This window comes from Somniosus microcephalus, chromosome 17, assembly GCF_052327205.1.
Source record: "Somniosus microcephalus isolate GS21.2 chromosome 17, FLI_Smic_1.0, whole genome shotgun sequence".
Taxonomy (NCBI): Eukaryota; Metazoa; Chordata; class Chondrichthyes; order Squaliformes; family Somniosidae; genus Somniosus; species Somniosus microcephalus.
Window position 1 is genome coordinate 30,350,989 of NC_141003.1, and position 19,552 is coordinate 30,370,540.

The following is a 19,552-nucleotide window of genomic DNA, read 5'->3' on the forward strand; positions in this document are numbered from 1 at the left end:
AAGGCCTCCGGCGGGGGGGAGGGAGCGTGTCCGGCCGGAAAGAAGGCGCGGGGAAAAAAGAAGCACCTTAGGGCGGGTCCCCCCGTGGATGGCGAGCCCTTGCCCCTTGAGCCCCTTACACCCGCGCTCCTCGCGGAGTTGATCAGGGCAGATGTGAGCGGGAGGGGCCTCGTGCCCGAGCCTGTGGCCGCAACCGCCGCAGCGGTAATGCCAATACCTGCGTCCGGGCTCGGGCCCGAGGAACCCGACAAACCTGCTCCGCCGGAGGGAGTCGAGGAGGAGGCCTTTGCAGACATGGAGGTCTCCCTCGCTCCCTCCGTGCTAAAAAGAAGGCGCGACCCCCTGGATGAGGAGGAGGACCGGGAGGAGGAAGGTCCCTCCGAGCAGGGGGAGTCGTCGCCCGCCGCGGGTACTGCCCCCCCCCCCCAGCGCTGTTGTCATCACCAGCGATCGGCAGGGGTCGCCTGTCCCTCGGGAGGCTGAGGCAGATGTGTCTGTCCAGCACGTGCCTCCCGGGGATGGGGATGAGACCCTGCCCGTGGGGGGGGTTGCGGAACAACCCGCGGCAGTAAATGAAATTGACCTTTTATCGGTGCCGTTACCCCTCGCCGGGTCGGGCAGCCTGGGGGCTGGGTCGGGCGAGCTCGAGGTTAATGAGCTCGCCCACTGCGACCCGGACGTCTCCCAGGGGATGCTCGTCCTGGTAGAGCTTTTAATTCAAAACCCCCCGTCCGCTGGGTCGGAGGTTGGTGACGGGGAGGAGGATGGCCCCCTGGCTGCGTCTCTGGTGCCAGACGTACTGGAGGAGCTGGAAATTGTTCTCTCCCCGGTTTCTCCGGTCGTTCCGGCGTCTGAGGTGGAGGGGAGCTCTGAACCGCCGCCGTCTTCTGGCCTGGCACCCCTGGAGGAGCCCAGGGAGAAATCCTCTGCCGCCGATCCTGGGGGTGGGATCCGGGCGGAGGCGGGGCTGGCTGGCGCGGCTGAGTCGTTCGCTTCGCACTGCGCGGCGGACGGATCGGCCGCTGGTGACGACCCCCTGGAGGAGGATGGGGACTCGGTGATGGGCACAGAGGACGATTCGGACTCCAGCGCCGACGTGGCGATGGATGACCTCGTGCCCCTTGCCGAGTCTCCCCTCATTTCCGTAAGGGAACTCCGGGATTTTATGGGCACGTGCCTGGTTCGGCGCAATAAGGTCCGGCTGGCCCTTGACAGGTGGTCGGAGCTGGCGCTGCTCATTGATTCCGTCCACGCTGCTGTTAAGATCATGGGCGCGGATGAGGGTGTGAACCCGCTCGAGCTGCGTCGGCTCACAACGTTTCTCACTGGGCTGCTGAGGAAGTGGCGGCTGACCAGCGGCTGCGCTTCCTCCCCCCGTTAGGTGTAGGTAGAGGTTGCACTATGCTTCTGACATGAAGATAACCATAGCCAGCCTCAACATCAACGGCAGCAGGGAGGCGCGCCGCAGATTCAATAACTTCTCGGTCCTTCGGGACGGGAAGTATGCGGTGTGCTTCCTGCAAGAAACCCACACCGTTCCGGGAGACGAAGCCACGTGGCTCCTGGAGTGGCAAGGAGGGGTCAGCATGAGTCACCTCTCTAACAATTCCAGCGGGGTGGCTATCTTGCTGGCCCCGCATTTTCTGCCGGAGATCTTGGGGGTCAAGGAGCACGTGCCGGGCCGCTTGCTCCAGGTCACTGTTCGCCTGGGGGGCGTGCCGCTCCATCTAGTGAACGTCTCCGCCCCTCAGACCAGTGCGCAGCAAGTGCGCTTCTTCGAAGAAGTGTCCGCTCTCTTGGGCTCCATCGACGTGGGCGAGTGCGTCATCCTCGGGGGGGATTTTAACTGCACCCTCGAGGCGAGGGACCGTTCGGGTCCCCCGCGAAGCCCGGCGGCGATGGAGAAGTTGAGGGACCTGGTTGGGTCCTTCGACTTGGTGGACGTCTGGCGAAATCTCCACCCCGACTCCAGCGCCTTCACTAGCGTGAGGTCTGGGGGAGGAAGGTCCAGAATCGACCGCCTCTACATTTCCCGGGCGTACGTCTCCTGCGTTCCGGCAGCTTCCATGCGGCCGGTGCCGTGCACGGACCACCACCTGGTGTGGGCGGAGCTCGCTCCGCTGCACGCGCGGGGGGGGTCCGTGTACTGGCATTTTAACAACCTGCTGCTGGAGGACGCACGGTTCCGGGATTCGTTTCGTCGATTCTGGGCCGACTGGAGAAGGAAGCAGGGGGGCTTCCCCTCCTTGAGGCTATGGTGGGATGTGGGCAAGGCTCACATCCGTCTCTTCTGTCAGGAGTACGTGAAGGGGTCGACCAAGAGGCGGGAGGCCTGGGTCGGGCGGTTGGAGAAGAAGGTGCTCGACCTGAAGTCCCGTCTCGGTCAGGTCGTCGAGGACCCGGCCCTGCGGAAGGTGTACGAAGAGAAGAAGGGCGCGCTGAAGGACCTGCAGCTCGTCGGGTCCCGAGGCGCGTACGTGAGGTCGCGGATCCAGCTCCTGCGGGACCAGGACCGCGGCTCCCCCTTCTTCTACTCGCTGGAAAAAAGACGGGGGGTCCGTAAGCAGCTCTTGGGGCTGCTGGCCGACGACGGATCTCTGGTCTCGGATCCGGAGGGAATCAGCGCGGAGACCCGCGCCTATTACGGGGCTCTGTTCTCTCCGCATCCGTCCAGCGAGGATGCGCGCAGAGTTTTGTGGGAGGACCTGACGAAGGTTGGCCCGGAGGGCGCCGAAAAATTGGACGCTCCGCTAAGTCTGGCGGAGCTGACCGGCGCCCTCCGCCAGCTCTCTAGGGGAAAGTCCCCGGGGCTGGACGGGCTGACCGTGGAGTTCCACAGGGCGTTCTGGGACATCTTGGGGGGCGACTACGCGCGGGTCCTGGGGGAAGGTTTGGCGACCGGGGAGATGCCCCTCTCTTGGCGCAGGGCGGTCATTGTCCTGCTGCCTAAGAAGGGCGATCTCCGCCTCCTTAAGAACTGGCGCCCGGTCTCCCTCCTCAGCACGGACTATAAAATCTTTGCCAGGGCCATGTCTGCTCGCCTTGGCACCGTGCTGGCCCACATGATCCACCCCGACCAGTCCTACACGGTCCCGGGCCGGACCATCCACGATAACATCCATCTGGTCCGGGACCTGGTCCACCACTCCCAGAGGGCTGGTCTGTCGGTCGCCTTCCTTTCCCTGGATCAGGAGAAGGCATTCGACAGGGTGGATCACGAGTATCTCTTCGGGACTCTGCGCGCATTCGGGTTCGGGACGCATTTCGTCGCCCGGATCCGACTTCTGTACGCCACCGCGGAGTGTCTGATTAAAGTTAACCGGTCCTTGACGGCGCCCTTTAGCTTCGGGAGGGGGGTAAGTCAGGGATGCCCCATGTCCGGTCAGTTATATGCCATTTGCGTGGAGCCTTTCCTGCGCCTCTTGCGGAAGAGGTTGACGGGACTGGCTCTGCAAGGGCCGGGCGTGGAGGTGGTCCTCTCGGCTTACGCCGATGACGTGCTCCTCATGGTCACGGATCCCGCTGACTTACGGAGGATGCGGGAATGCCAGCAGATTTACTCGGATGCATCCTCCGCCAAGATCAACTGGGAGAAATGTTCCGGACTCCTGGTGGGTCAGTGACGGGTGGACTCCCTGCCGGAGGAGTTCAGGCCTTTCGCCTGGAGCACCACGCACCTCCTCTATTTGGGAGTCTACCTTAGCCCTGCCGAGGACGCTTGGCCGGCGAACTGGCAAGAGCTGGAAGCCAAATTCACCGCTCGCCTAGGACGCTGGACAGGACTGCTCCGAGTGTTGTCCTACAGGGGTCGAGCGCTGGTCATAAACCAGCTGGTGGCCGCCATGTTGTGGTACCGGTTGGTCACTTTGATCCCTCCCCCTGCGTTTGTCGCCAAGATTCAGAAGAAGCTCATCGACTTCTTCTGGGGCAAAAGGAAGCACTGGGTCTCTGCCGCGGTTCTGTGTCTCCCACTTAGGGAGGGCGGTCAGGCGCTGGTGTGCCTTCGCACCCAGGCTGCGACTTTCCGTCTTCAGACGCTGCAGAGATACCTGTACGTCGAGAATCCTCCGAGATGGTGTGCGCTGGCGACGTTTTTCTTCCGCCAGCTGCATGGCCTCAATTACGACACGCAGCTCCTGTTTGCGAAAGTGGGCAGCAGGCGTGCCGGCCTGCGGGAGCTGCCTGTCTTCTACCAGGAACTACTATGGGTTTGGAACTACGTCGCTTCCAGGCGGAGCTCTCCCCCGTCAGGAGCGGCGGCTCTCCTTCGGGAGCCGCTGCTCAGGAATCTGCACCTCCACGAACACGGGTTCGGGCGGCTGGCGGAGGGTAGGGCTGTGGCTGGCAAGGTGACCAGAGTCGGGGACCTGCTCGATGGCGGAGGAGCAGGCTGGATGGCGCCGGAGGAGCTGGCGCGGCACCTGTCCTGGGCCAACGTCCGGCTCGCGGTCGAAACCATCGAATCGGTAAAAGCGGCACTGGGCCCCGACTCCACTAGGTGTATCGAGGCGGCTCAAGCACGTGGGGCGATCCCGTCCGAGCTTACCCCCGTTCGGACGGAATTCCTCATCGGCGCCCGGCCCCGAAACTCCCCTCGGGAACCGGCGCCTCACAACTTGAGCCGTCTCGAGGAAATACCCTCCGTGCCTTTTCATTCCACGCGGAGGGGTTTCCTGTACGGGCTGCTCCTGCACACTCTCCACTTTGCCATCTTCGTCTACCGTCCGGACACGCCTTGGCGTGGCATTTTGCCGACCGGCGGTAGCGGAGGTCCCCAATGGAGGGCTCTCTATGCGGGAGTCCTCCCTTGTTCCATCGGGGACTTGGCCTGGAGGGTGTTGCACGGAGCGGTCCTGTGCAATAAGGTTTTAAGTAGGTTCACGGACTCCCAGGCCGCCTGCATTTTTTGCGGCCTGGAGGAGTCCGTGTTTCACGTTTATATGGATTGTGAGAGGTTGCAGCCCCTCTTTCACTACTTGAAGGGGCTGCTCCTCGATTTTTGGTTGCACTTCAGTCCCACGCTCTTGATCTACGGTCACCCGGTGCGGAGGGGAGCGGACGGGTTGGAGGACCTCCTTGTGGGCCTGCTCCTGGGCCTGGCTAAAAGAGCCATCAATTGGTCCAGGCAGCGGGCGGTCGAGGGGGTCGTCCAGCCGGATTGCCTGCATCTCTTCCGCGGCCATGTTCGTGCCCGGGTGGCCCTGGAGATGGAGCACGCGGTGTCCGCCGGTGCGCTTGAGTATTTCCGCGACCGATGGGCGCCGCGGGGACTGGAGTGCATCATCAACACAGAAAACCAAATTTTAATTTGATTTGTTAAGCTTTAGTTGAACTTTTGTTTATTTACAGTTGAATTGGGGGGTTTTTTGGGTCCAAATAAAAGAGTACTGTTGTAGCTAATTTGGGGCTACGTGGACCAGGTGATATTCTAGGTCGACACGATCCCAACAGAAGCCTTTGGAGTCAAATAAAACTCTGACCACGAGTGAATGGCAAAGTAAAAGAATGCTTTATTGCAGAGCTCTGGGAGAAGCAGCTATACACCCGGTGTGCAATCGCCACACTTCTCATTTTACACACACAAAGCCCCTGCCTATATACAGGGGTCAAAACAAATTACCTCATATTACTAATCACCGCGATACCCCGTGACATCTATAATGGTTACCTATTTTAAGCAAGCGATGGACCCTAGGTCTAAAACCTTTTTCGGGACCTTTAACCGCAGACAGGAGAAGCAGCAGTCCAACCTATTTTCCGTCGCAAGGTGACCACAATCGTTCAATAACAAAACTGCAGCTGGCATTATCTCATCCCAGCCTACGTGCGAGTTCAGGGGGCCCCTTTGTCAACCAGTTTAATGTCAAGTATCCCGACAGTCTTTGCAAAGTCCTTAGTACTGAAATTCTCCTTAACAATCCCTCCTTTTGGTCCTGGATCACGATCTTCTTGGTCCAGCTGACCATCAATCTTCTTTCTTCACAGTGTTGTTCCTACAACCACTGACTCATCCGAGGGAAGGCAGTTGGTTCAGGTTGGTCCTCCTTGTCCTTTTCCATAAGCGATAGTTCATCCGCCTGAATCACACTGACTGGCATTACCGGTGTCATTGCCATTTTGCAACAAGCTCTCACTATAGTTAGCAGACAGCATATTGCAACACATATCGCAACGATGATAGCCAATGCATGCGTTATCCAGGAACCCCATCCTGTTAGTCCTAGCCACTCCAACCATCCTTCTCCCGGATTGGTATGGACTCTCTTCACTTCATCCTTCATGTGGTTTACTAAGTTTGTGATATTTTCCGCACTATCAGGGATATAAGTACAGCACTCACTTCCTATCAAGACACAGGTTCCTCCTTGTGCCGCAAGGAGGCAATCTAAGGCCATTCGATTTTGGAGGGCTACTGTTCTAATGGCTACCATTTCGGTACTCATTTCTGTTAAAGCTTCCCCAGTAACATTGGCAACTACCTCTATTAACCTTGCCAACTTCCTTGTTTCATCCATTAAGTTCATTATTCCATAGGGAGGGTTTATTACACCAAAAAATCTTTGATAAGCTCCTAGCTCTCTTTTAATCCGGTATTTCTTAAATTCGTGGTGTTCCCCAATCTCATTCAAGAGGTGAATGTAGGGTACTACATAACCTAAGTAACACGAACCCGTCCAATTCCGGGGTAACCATGGATAGGCTCGGTGACCACATATAAAATATGTACCATTATAGGCTTTTAGACTATCTAGCCCAGGACTTGGGTTACTTGGATCCTGCTCTTGATTGAATGTGCTGGGTCCCGTTAGGATAACGGACTCCGTGTACCCCGGCCGGGGGGGAATCAGAATCCTATTTGCCTGGGACGTCCCGTTCGGCCCGGTGGTACAGTTAATGATCTTATAGCAGCTACTGCTTCCTACCGGGACCCCACCTTTCTCTAGGTTACGCATAATACACACTCCCGTACGTGGGTTTCCCATTCCACTGGTATTTGCTAGTACCAGATAAGGGGGGTTTACACTGGTATTATAGGATGTATAATACCATCCCTCAAACTCGGTCATTTCATAACCCGCCGTCCTGAGGGCGGAACAATTCATTCCAGTAAAAGGGTTCCGTCGGATTGCACCCCTGGTGGCAGTACGGTTTCCGACTGCCTCCTCACACGGTACGTTAGTTTGGTTCTGGTGGTGCATCCATATCAGCATTTGAGTAACATTAAAGGCCACCGGACGAAGGGGTATTCCACCCCTACTATGTAACGGGATGTGGATACAGACCCAACAGCTGGACTGCTCCCTTTTCTTAGCATACTCGTAGGACATATAAACAAAGGTATTTAAGTGTAAATTACGCTTACACCGCGGTCTGCCCCGGGTTACCGTAACAATGCATATTATCGCAACTAAACATATTACGGTCTTCATTTTCAATTTTAAGTAAGGACTGCCTGTCTGAAACTGGCTTATGGTTTCTCTGGCCCTCCCGATAACACTCTTGTAACAACGCGTTAAGATAAAAGCACACAAGCACAACCGATGCAATAAGCCACGAAATAAATGCCCACACAGGCAAACAGATCAAAGTATCAGGCATTAATCAGCTGATGTTGACCTGGAAAATAATACAAGGGTGTATTATTAGTAACTTCTATGCACACCCCTTCTGAGGTAGATTAAGGCTTAAAACTTAAAATGGGTGTTGGATGTCAGCAGGTCAGAACGATCCAAACACCATTACAGATCTCGCATAATCGCAGTCACCTTTCCAAGGCCGAGTACGAGTTCTGTAACCCCGAAGCGTAATCCTTATGCCTTAACCAAACAGTATCAATTCTCAATCTGCGTTGTACGCCCCTACAGATTGAGTCCTTAACACAATACCTTAACAACTTTAATCTTAATTTTATGCTGGTTACATTCATTTAGTCAGTCTTTTCTTTCGTGGTTTCACTCTCCCCGGTAGTCTCCGTCTCAGGAGGCTCCAGGGATGACTTTGGCTCATATATCTTTAGCTGTGTCCAATGTTTCCACACTCCCTTTCCCCGTATGTCTAGACAGGCGCAAGTATCTCCGCTAATAATAACTTCGTAAGGCCCATTCCATTTGGGAGCAAAGCCTGATTTGGTTGGTAATACCTTTAGCATTACCCTAGTTCCCGCTGTAGGGACTTCTGGTAACGGGAAGGGGAATTCCTTCTCGTCCTGCTCCCTCTGGCGGTACCTTACCTGCGTCCGCATTTCTTTTAGTTGTTTACTCATTTCTTGGACATATCGCCGTAGCTTGTCCTTTAAGGGGCCTACATCCACCCCTCCCGTAATTATGCCTTCTGGCAATTGCATTGCTCGTCCTGTCATAAGTTCATACGGGGCAAGGCCTGTGGTACGATTACAGGTGGCTCGTAATTTCATCAGAATGATAGGTAACACTTCCACCCATGTTTTTCCCGATTCCTGCATGGCCTTAGCCAGCGCATTTTTTAGTGTTCAGTTCATTCTTTCTACCATCCCCGAGCTCTGGGGATGGTAGGGTATATGAAACTTTTGCTTAATTCCCATTAACTGGCACATATGTTTGACCACACCTCCTGTGAAGTGGGTCCCTTGATCCGAATCTATCTGGAGCGGCATTCCCCAACGTGGGATTACCTCCTCCGCCAAGATTCGAGCGACTGTAGTGGCCGTACAATTTCTGGTGGGAAAGGCCTCCACCCATCTTGTGAATTGATCAATGATTACCAAGCAATACGTCTTACCCTTTGACATGGGTAGGGGCCCCGTAAAATCAATTTGTAAGTGCTCCCATGGCCCTCGGGGCCTGGGTTGGTGTCCTAATCTAATCTTAACCGGTCTTCCTGGGTTATGCTGAGCGCACACGATGCATCGTTGACAATACTTAGCAATGTCCCGCCCCATACCCTTCCACCACCACTCCTTACCTAAAGTCTGTTGCATCGCCTCCTTTCCAGAGTGGCTTAATCCATGGTGTATTTCGAGTAGGGTATTCTGTATACACTCGGGGGCCATTACCTTGTTATTAATTCGCCATACTCCGTCTGCTGTTGGTCTGGCTCCTTGTTCTTTCCATCTTTGCCTTTCACTAGGTAATATATCCTCGTGTAGCTCAGCGATACTAATTTAATTTCCTGGGCTATCTACACTGGCTACAGGTTCCTCGGGTTCCCATCCTAAGGCTAACTCCACGGATTGTTTCGCTATCTGCTTTCCTTCCTTCCGTTCTAGGTTTGCTTCTTTCCGTTCCAAGATCAGGGCTGCCTGAGCTGCCCTGTCAGCTGCCTGGTTGCCCATATAACCCGTCCATTCTGGACTGTCTCTGGCTGGTTCTTTTTGGTGTGCTTTAATCTTTATTACTGCGACCTGTTTAGGCTTATTACTCGCTTCCAGGAGGGCTTCGATTCTTTCCTGATGTCTTATGGGGGTTCCTCCGGTAGTTACAAATCCCCGTCTGCCCCATGCAGTCATGTAGTCATGGACTACACCGAACGCATATCGGCTATCTGTATATATATTTACAATTTTATTCTCGGACTCTTCTAATGCTACTGTCAGAGCCACTAGTTCTGCTACGTGGGCTGACAAGCCTCCTTCAAGTCTCCCCGATCGTACAGTTCTCATCTGACTATTTACTACAGCCCAGCCCGTACGAGGCTGTCCGTCTATATATTTTCGGGACCCGTCCACGTACAGGGTCTCTTCAGCCCCTGGTAACGGAGTGTCTTTTATCTTGTCTCCCTCTAAGTCAGCATCTACATCTCCACAATCATGGGAAATACCTGACCCCAATACGCCTTCAGCCGGGTTTTCCCTTGCGTCTCTGACTATTGTTACTGCTTTACTGGGAGGGAGGAGAACAGCCTCCCATTTCGCTCGTCTCAAGTGTGAGACTGATCGCAATTTTCTGGTATTTAACATTTCTACCAAAGTATGCTTTGTGTGGAGAATAATATCTCCTGTCATTACAATGGGCTCGCTAATTTTTACGGCCCAAGCTGCACAATCTAGAGCAGCTATGCAGCGCGAGAGTCCCGATACTACTGGTCCTTCTGCAGTGGAATAGTATGCTACGGGTCTACGTTTATCTCCATGCTCCTGGGTGACTACGGCCGAATAAAATCCTTCCTCATTATCGCAGTGTATGTGGAAGGGTTTGTTCATATCTGGGAGTCCTAGTCCTGGGGCTGATATCAGATCTCGTTTAAGTTGGGTATAAGCTTGTTCCTGCTCAGGACCCCATTCGATGGGGTCCAGGGCAGGCTTACCCCCTTTTACCAATCGCTGTATGGGTTCCGCTGTTTTTGCGAACCCCGGGATGAAGTTTCGGCTGTAATTAAAAAGCCCCAGTACTTTCCTTACTCCTCTTACTGTTACCGGCCTAGGCATGGTTTGTATTGCCCCTTTTCTATCTGCGGGCATCTCCTTTACCCCTTGTGAGATAAGGTGTCCTAAATATAAGACCTGGGTTTTGCCTATTTGTGCCTTTTTGGGGCTGACCTTCAGTCCTGCCTCCCCTAAGGTCTTTAGGACTGCACCGAGTGCAGTCTTATGTCCCTCTTTTGTAGTGGACGCTATGAGTATATCGTCCACATACTGGAGGGTGGTACTCCCAAGTGGGAGTTCCACTTTTTGGAGAATGTCACACATGACCTGGTGAAAGATCGCTGGACTGTTATGGAACCCTTGGGGAAGTCGGGTCCATGTATATTGCTTGTCGCCTACTGTGAAGGCAAACTTTTCTTGAGACCCCGGGTCTAATGGCAGAGCCCAGAACCCGTTAGCTATGTCTAGCACGGTAAAGATCTTATGCCCCGGGTCTAACCCATTTAATATCGTGGAGGGGCTAGCAACTATGGGGTGTAACTTTGGGGTTACCTTATTTAGGGCGGTGTAATCTATTGTAAGCCTGAAGCTCCGGTCAGGTTTTCCCACTGGCCAGGTCGGGGAGTTAGTGGTGCTGGTTGTTTCCCTTAGAATACCTCGCTCCACTAACCCTTTTACTATCTCTATTACTGCTTTACGGGCTTCTGGCTTTATGGGGTGCTGACGATGGGGTTTATGCTCTGGTCCGGGCACTATGATAGGGTCCATGTTGACCCTACCAGTGTCCAGCTTGTTCGCCGCCCAGGTGCCCTCCACAGAGTTACAAATGTCTTCATATTCTGGTAGAGGTGGGTTGGACCACGTATTTATTGCTGCTACTCCTAACGTTGTCATGTGGCCCGTTAAGCACCCCACATCTTGGGTCTTTCCACTTACATCTGGCCAGGTTAACTTACCCTTTCCACAATCTACAAGTACCTGGTACTCTCTTAACAGGTCATTACCCATTATAGTCCCTTCATTATTTTTACATACATAAAAGCTCATGGGGATATAACGCCCATTTATTTCTACTACTTGCGGGATGCTGCGGAAGGCTGTGACACCTTCACCGCCCACCCCAGTAATTACCGCACTTTTCTTTGTTACAGGGAGGGGGAGGTTGGTTATAGATATTGCTGCTCCTGTGTCCACTAACATCTCATCATATACTCTGGTAGTCAGTACTCCTAGTTTTAGGATTGCCTGATGGGGGGGGGACAGCCCATCTTTAAATGCCTGGATAAAGGCTGGGTCTGTTCTCACCGCGTTTGGCTGTCCAGAGGATTCTCCGTAGACGGCGAACAATCGTTCCCCGTATTCTGAAGAGCCCTCTCCTTTCTTTTGTTTACACGCCGTTATTTTATTCCAATTTGTGGGGGCCTCTCCTAACACCCCTTGTACTGCTATTTTGTATAGCTGGAAGGCGGGAGTCATTTCTTCCTTATTCATTTTTAGTGGGCATTGATTCACCCATCTTCCGTTGCGGTAGTCTGTGTTGGCATTGCCAGCGCCTTGGTTTTCAGGCACCAACCGCCATCTGTCCACGGGGCATGCTGCCTGCACTAATTGGTGTACGTCCCTAAGGTGGAGGGAATGACCCTGCCAAACTGAATCCAGCTCCGCCCAAAATTTAGTGTTAGAACTCCGGGTCTGTAGTTTTCCCAGACGGCTCATAACGGCTTCCTTTTCACCTGGGGTAAATGCTTTCCAATCTGCTCTTCCCCTATTAGCAACCACTAGGTCATTCAGTGGGTCTTGCCTTGTCACCGGTGCTACATTATAAACTGGGGGTGCGCTGGGGTTGGTATATGGGGGCAGAGCTTCTTCTCTCCCTGTCTCTCCCCAGGTTTGTCGGTTATATTCTCTCAGCCATTGTTGTTGTCCTTCATTAACTCCTTTGAGGACTTCTATTTGCTTTTTACATCCCTCACACTCTGTTCGGAGGTTATCTATCTGAAGTTGTTTTCCCTTAAGACTCACCGCTGCCTTTTCTGCCTGTTCTATCAATCCTGCCAATTGATGAACCAACAGTACTCCTGCTTTTTTAGTTCTTCCCTTTTTCTGTGTGTCCCACCATGACCGCTGTCGGTCCAAACCTTTGGATACGTCCCACCCGTCTTCCTGCATTCTTTCAATAAGGGTACATCTATCCGTCATAAAAGTATCGATGAGGGAGCCCGGGGGCCCCCGCTTCAGATCCTTACTCGACATTATGTCCCTTGGTCACTATCTTCGGCCCCCCGATTCTGAGAACACAAATACCTTTCTCTCGGGGTCCGTCACGTGTAGGTAAAGGTTGGTCCGGCTCCTTTACCTCTCCTCTCTTCCAGTTCTCCTCCTAGGCTACCTGGTTTCCCTGGAATCTCCAGTTCTCCTCCCAGGCTATACCTAGTTTCCCTGGAATTACAAGAAATAATGCAGTCTTACGGTTGTTAGTATCCTAGCACAATTTTACATATGCCATCTCACCTCTCTTTTGTTCTTTTAGATCACTCGAGCGTGTGTCCGCTTGATCAGGGCGGCCAGTCACTCGGTGACCCTGCTCGCAGCGCCAATTGTTGTAGCTAATTTGGGGCTACGTGGACCAGGTGATATTCTAGGTCGACACGATCCCAACAGAAGCCTTTGGAGTCAAATAAAACTCTGACCACGAGTGAATGGCAAAGTAAAAGAATGCTTTATTGCAGAGCTCTGGGAGAAGCAGCTATACACCCGGTGTGCAATCGCCACACTTCTCATTTTACACACACAAAGCCCCTGCCTATATACAGGGGTCAAAACAAATTACCTCATATTACTAATCACCGCGATACCCCGTGACATCTATAATGGTTACCTATTTTAAGCAAGCGATGGACCCTAGGTCTAAAACCTTTTTCGGGACCTTTAACCGCAGACAGGAGAAGCAGCAGTCCAACCTATTTTCCGTCGCAAGGTGACCACAATCGTTCAATAACAAAACTGCAGCTGGCATTATCTCATCCCAGCCTACGTGCGAGTTCAGGGGGCCCCTTTGTCAACCAGTTTAATGTCAAGTATCCCGACAGTCTTTGCAAAGTCCTTAGTACTGAAATTCTCCTTAACAGTACCCTCTGTTCAGTAAATACCTGTTTTATTGTTCTCCTGCAGTCCGTGTATTATTAAGGCGCGGACACTACAATACTGACTGATGAGAACAAGGTAGTGGGTTCTGAGTTACATGAGGACCAGGCCATGACACTACACTTAAAAGAAATTATAGCTGAGCTGGAGAAACATGCCAGAACGGTAAATGCTCTCATCAGGGAGGATCGGAATGCGTCCGATCAGGCTGCGCAGAATGAAGCTTGTGTGCTATATGGGGCGTGGTTACTGGGCGAGGGGCGCAGTAACCTGGAGGATTTGAAACAAGGTTTAGTCCCCTCCTGGATCAGCAACAAGCACCTCGCAGCCCTCCACCCTTTTGAGAATGCATTGAGTCCGTGCCAGCTCAGACTAGCTTCAGAGGCCTACCCAGTCCCAGTGGACTGTGGATGGTCTAATCACACCATTATGGGTATAGTGGTAAGAATGCTGGTGATGGGAAAGACAGCTTAACCCGCCCCGGTATACAGGGTGGAGAACATTGGAGTCATTCAGGGGGGTGCGCACATTCGCTACACAGGGGTCCCACCTTACATCACTCGATGGGAGCATGCAATGACGGGTGCCAGACCCGGGGAGCACACATCATACTGTGTCACCAGCACTTGAATGCCCATTCAAAACCACAGTGCGGGTTCAGAACTGCTGGCGCGATGCCTATAAATTGCACCATGGAAGCAATGGCACAAGGCCATGTGCCCCTGCAGGTGGCATATATAGGAGGTGGGACATACTGTGTCACCACTGCAGCACCCCACTACCAACATGGACAGCACGGTTGGTGTCCGGTTAGTGACAGCAGCTTCTGTTTCAAGCCCAGGGCAGAAGTTCAAGTGGCCCAAGAGCGAATTGTCCCCATTCCTGAACCTTCCACTGTTCACATCACTGTTAAAGAGAATTTCACCGATCTGCAGTGATTCGTTGCACATTTTGGATATATCATTCCCCCTCTCCCTGAACACCTCACCAAGATATTAAAAGCCGTTGTTGTTTCACAGAAACACTTCTACACACTGGAGCAGAAGACTTTAGAGATAGGGGCAGACATATTGGACATAGTGACCCCACCGTGGTGGGACCTGTTCACTAATATAGAAGTCCCTTCTTGGATTAGGATATCCTCCCACATTCTTGTAGTGTGCCAGGTTGTCATTGTAGTTTATTTGCTGCTTGTACACTGCAAAAAGGCCAAACATTCGCAAAAGTACGAGAATAGAGGGGAATGGAGGGAGCATTATGTACGGGTAGAAGACGAGACACCCGTTTAGATTTTGCTGCTTTGTATAAAGTTAAAACTCTCCCTCCCTCCTCTGTATTGTTTTTGATATATATTCATGTGCATTGTAATTTTCATGTGTGTACTCTATTATTGAAGTTTATTAGATGTGTTGTTATTATTAAAAGGGTAATGTGTATGCACTAGGAGATGTAGGGGTATAAGGCCCCCCTCCACGCCTGGAAGTAAGTTGTCAGATTCTAACTCCAAGGTATTGCCATCTGTAGATGCTCAATGTACACTAGATTTTTCTGAAATGGGAAATGCATGTGTCGTGGGGTCATAGATAGGTAAATACTGGGGATGGTTTGATTGTGGAAAGACAGAAAATTTTGCTCACCCAGAATTATGATACTTCAAGCAAGTTACAGTATCATCAGGGGGGAGTGTAGGATTCGCAAAATTGAACTTTATATTATAGAGGATCAAATGGCAGAAGAGGCCATGATTTTTAAAGACTGTTTTAAAAGAAGCCCAGAAAAAGGGGCATACAAAATGGCCGCCATACCACGTGACCGGCTTATTGGGACATTTTAAAATGGTTCCTGCGAATCCTCAGACTGCTTTGTGGATTCAACCCACAGTAAGTTCTGGAAGCCGTTTCTGAGAGAACAAAACCAGACACCCACCTATACATATGGATGGGATGCAGATCCAGTCAAGATCGGGCTGGAGACAGAGGCCATCTAAATGTTGACCCAGACAAAAGGGGACAATTTCATATTCATGAGAACAGCACCAAGGACTAGATAACGAGATCAGCAGGACATTAAAAACAATGAAGGTCATTCCAGACCAGAGATGGGCCTTTATCGGACATCTCAAATATTTAAAAATATAATAACTACCCCGCTGTGCTCCCAGCCCGCCAAAAGTTAAACAAAGACTAACCTGATTTTGGGCGGGAAGTAGAAGCTTCTGAAGTAAAAGTATAATTGGAGGACTGGGGTAGGAATTCGGCAGTTGAGCAGTTGAGTTAAGTTGGAGTTGAGTCGGAGCTTCTTCGGAGCGGTGGGGTGAGCCTCAGCCTTTCGAGCTCAGCCTTGGAGCGTTGGCAGCCAGTCCAGCTTTTGAGCTGGGTAAAGAGGAGCTGGTTTGGGAGAAGATCAACGAACTCCTCTCCACCATCGGAGGAAGAAGAAGAAGACTAAGCCGCCATCAAGAAGGTCGTTCGAAGCTGGCGTCCTGCCCTGGGGTATAACATCGGGAGATCATCGACCAACCCCAGGCCGTTGACGAAAACGAGAGGCCCTCTCCCGGCTCGGGAGAAGAGACAAAATAAAATGACAGAAGCAGCCGGTGTCCAGCCGCCCCCGACCCACACCTCAGGAGAGAGGTGTGGCGCAGCTCGCTGGGGTTCCACAATCCACGAGGAGACGGGACGCCTGAAGGGATCAAAACCCAGACTTGTTTTCAAAACCTGGTACTTCCTAGTTGGATTGGTGAGCATGTTTCTGGCCCTTCACAATCAGATCTAGATAGGTTTAAAGGTGTGGACATAAGGGTACAATTAACATGAGTTGTTGTCCCTCGATGATCCGTGTGTTTCCATATTTCATGATGATCTTTGTAGAGTATAAGATGCCTGTATTTCCCTTGGTTAGTATTGTGTCGTTATGATTTGTTTGTGTTTTTCCCTCCCATGTACTCTCTTACCTGCTTGCATTTGATTTATTTTCTCCTCATGCAATAAAATATCATTTTGTTTCATCAAACCTGGTCTACAAGAGTTTTCTCTACATTGTAGTTCCTGCCCCAAAGTCCAGAGTATAGAATCTAAGGGGCGAGTGGGTCGAACCACTCAAGGTTTTACTGTGCAAGAGAGAGAGGCCTCTAGAGAGAGAAACCTCTACTTCAGTCCCTCTACCAGTCTACTCCCTCTACTTCAGTGTCTCTACCAGTCTACTCCCTCTACTTCAGTCCCTCTACCAGACTACTCCCTCTACTTCAGTGTCTCTAGCAATCTACTCCCTCTACTTCAGTGTCTCTACCAGACTACTCCCTCTACTTCAGTGTCTCTACCAGACTACTCCATCTACTTCAGTCCATCTACCAGACTACTCCCTCTACTTCAGCCCCCCTACCAGACTACTCCCTCTACTTCAGTCCCTCTACCAGTCTACTCCCTCTACTTCAGTGTCTCTACCAGACTACACCCTCTACTTCAGTGTCTCTACCAGTCTACTCCCCCTACTTCAGTGTCTCTACCAGTCTACTCCCTCTACTTCAGTGTCTCTACCAGTCTACTCCCCCTACTTCAGTGTCTCTACCAGTCTACTCCCTCTACTTCAGTGTCTCTACCAGTCTACTCCCTCTACTTCAGTGTCTCTACCAGTCTACTCCCTCTACTTCAGTGTCTCTACCAGTCTAATCCCTCTACTTCAGTGTCTCTACCAGTCTACTCCCTCTACTTCAGTGTCTCTACCAGTCCAATCCCTCTACTTCAGTGTCTCTACCAGTCTACTCCCTCTACTTCAGTGTCTCTACCAGTCTACTCCCTCTACTTCAGTATCCCTACAAGTCTACTCCCTCGACTTTGGTGTCTCTACCAGTCTACTCCCTCTACTTCAGTGTCTCTACCAGTCTCCTCCCTCTACTTCAGTGTCTCGACCAGTCTACTCCCTCTACTTCAGTGTCTCTACCAGTCTACTCCCTCTACTTCAGTGTCTCTACCATTCTACTCCCTTTACTTCAGTGTCTCTACCAGTCCACTCCCTCTACTTCAGTGTCCCTACCAGTCTACTCCCTCTACTTCAGTGTCTCTACAAGTCTACTCCCTCTACTTCAGCCCCTCTACCAGTCTACTCCCTCTACTTCAGTGTCTCTACCAGTCTACTCCCTCTACTTCACTGTCTCTACCAGTCTACTCCCTCTACATCAGTGTCTCGACCAGTCCACTCCCTCTACTTCAGCGTCTCTACCAGTCCACACCCTCTACTTCTGTGTCTCTACCAGTCTACTCCATCTACTTCAGTGTCTCTACCAGTCGACTCCCTCTACTTCAGTGTCTATACCAATCTACTCCCTCTACTTCAGTGCCTCTACCAGTATGCTCCCTCTACTTCAGTCCCTCTACCAGTCTACTCCCTCTACTTCAGTCCCGCTACCAGTCTACTCCCTCTACTTCAGTGTCTCTTCCAGTCTACTCCCTCTACTTCAGTGTCTCTACCAGTCTACTCCCACTACTTCAGTGTCTCTACCAGTCTACTCCCTCTACTTCAGTGTCTCTACCAGTCTACTCCCTATACTTCAGTGTCCATACCAGTCTACTCCCTCTACTTCAGTGTCTCTACCAGTCTACTCCCTCTGCTTCACTGTCTCTACCAGTCTACTCCCTCCACTTCAGTGTCTCTACCAGTCTACGCCCTCTACTTCAGTGTCTCTACCAGACTACTCCTTCTACTTCAGTGTCTCTACCAGTCGACGCCCTCTACTTCTGTGTCTCTACCAGTCTACTCTCTCTCCTTCATTGTCTCTACCAGTCTACTCCCTCTACTTCAGTGTCTCTACCAGTCTACTCCCACTAGTTCAGTGCCTCTACCAGTCTACTCCCTCTACTTCAGTGTCTCTTCCAGTCCACTCCTCTACTTCAGTGTCTCTATCAGACTACTCCCTCTACTTCACACTCTCTTCCAGTCTACTCCAACTACTTCAGTGTCTCTACCAGTCTACTCCCTCTACTTCAGTGTCCCTACCAGTCTACTCCCTCTACTTCAGTCCCTCTACCATTCTACTCCCTTTACTTCAGTGTCTCTACCAGTCCACTCCCTCTACTTCACTGTCTCTACCAGTATACTACCTCCACATCAGTGTCTCTACCAGTCCACTCCCTCTACTTCACTGTCTCTACCAGTCTACTCCCTCTCCTTCACTGTCTCTACCAGTCTACTCCCTCTACATCAGTGTCTCTACCAGTACACTCCCTCTACTTCAGTGTCTCTACCAGTCCACTCCCTCTACTTCAATGTCTCTACCAGTCTACTCCCTCTAATTCAGTGTCTCTACCAGTCTACTCCCTCTACTTCGGTGTCTCTACCGGTCTACTCCCTGTACTTCAGTGTCTCTACCAGTCCAGTCCCACTACATCAGTTCCTCTACCAGTCTACTCCCTCTACTTCAGTGTCTCTACCAGTCTACTCCCTCTAATTCAGTGTCTCTACCAGTCTACTCCCTCTACTTCGGTGTCTCTACCAGTCTACTCCCTCTACTTCAGTGTCTCTACCAGTCCAGTCCCACTACTTCAGTTCCTCTACAAGTCTACTCCCTCTACTTCAATGTCTCTGCCAGTCTACTACCACTACTTTAGTGTCTCTACCAGTCTACTCCCTCTACTTCAGTGTCTCTACCAGTCTACTCCCTCTACTTCAGTGTCCCGAACAATCTACACCCTCTACTTCAGTGTCTCTACCAGTCTACTCCCTCTACTTCAGTACCTCTACCAGTCTGCTCCCTCTACTTCAGTGTCTCTAACAGTCTACTTCCTCTACTTCAGTGTCTCCACCAGTCTACTCTTTCAACTTAATCCCTCTACCAGTCTACTCCCTCTACTTCGGTGTCTCTACCGGTCTACTCCCTGTACTTCAGTGTCTCTACCAGTCCAGTCCCTCTACTTCACTGTCTCTACCAGTCTACTCCCTCTACTTCAGTGTCTCTACCAGTCTACTCCCTCTAATTCAGTGTCTCTACCAGTCTACTCCCTCTACTTCGGTGTCTCTACCAGTCTACTCCCTCTACTTCAGTGTCTCTACCAGTCCAGTCCCACTACTTCAGTT

At 51.7% G+C, this 19,552-nt stretch overlaps 1 long non-coding RNA gene across 1 annotated transcript; it reads right to left on the bottom strand.

Moving 5' to 3' along the window:
• Positions 1-5,486: 5,486 nt before the first annotated feature.
• LOC147105611 (uncharacterized) lies at positions 5,487-13,460 on the bottom strand. The gene is made up of 2 exons (XR_015081525.1): positions 12,644-13,460; positions 5,487-7,617 (listed from the first exon to the last, which is right to left on the bottom strand). It is a non-coding gene; the product is annotated as an uncharacterized LOC147105611 (long non-coding RNA).
• Between the last annotated feature and the right edge of the window lie 6,092 nt (positions 13,461-19,552).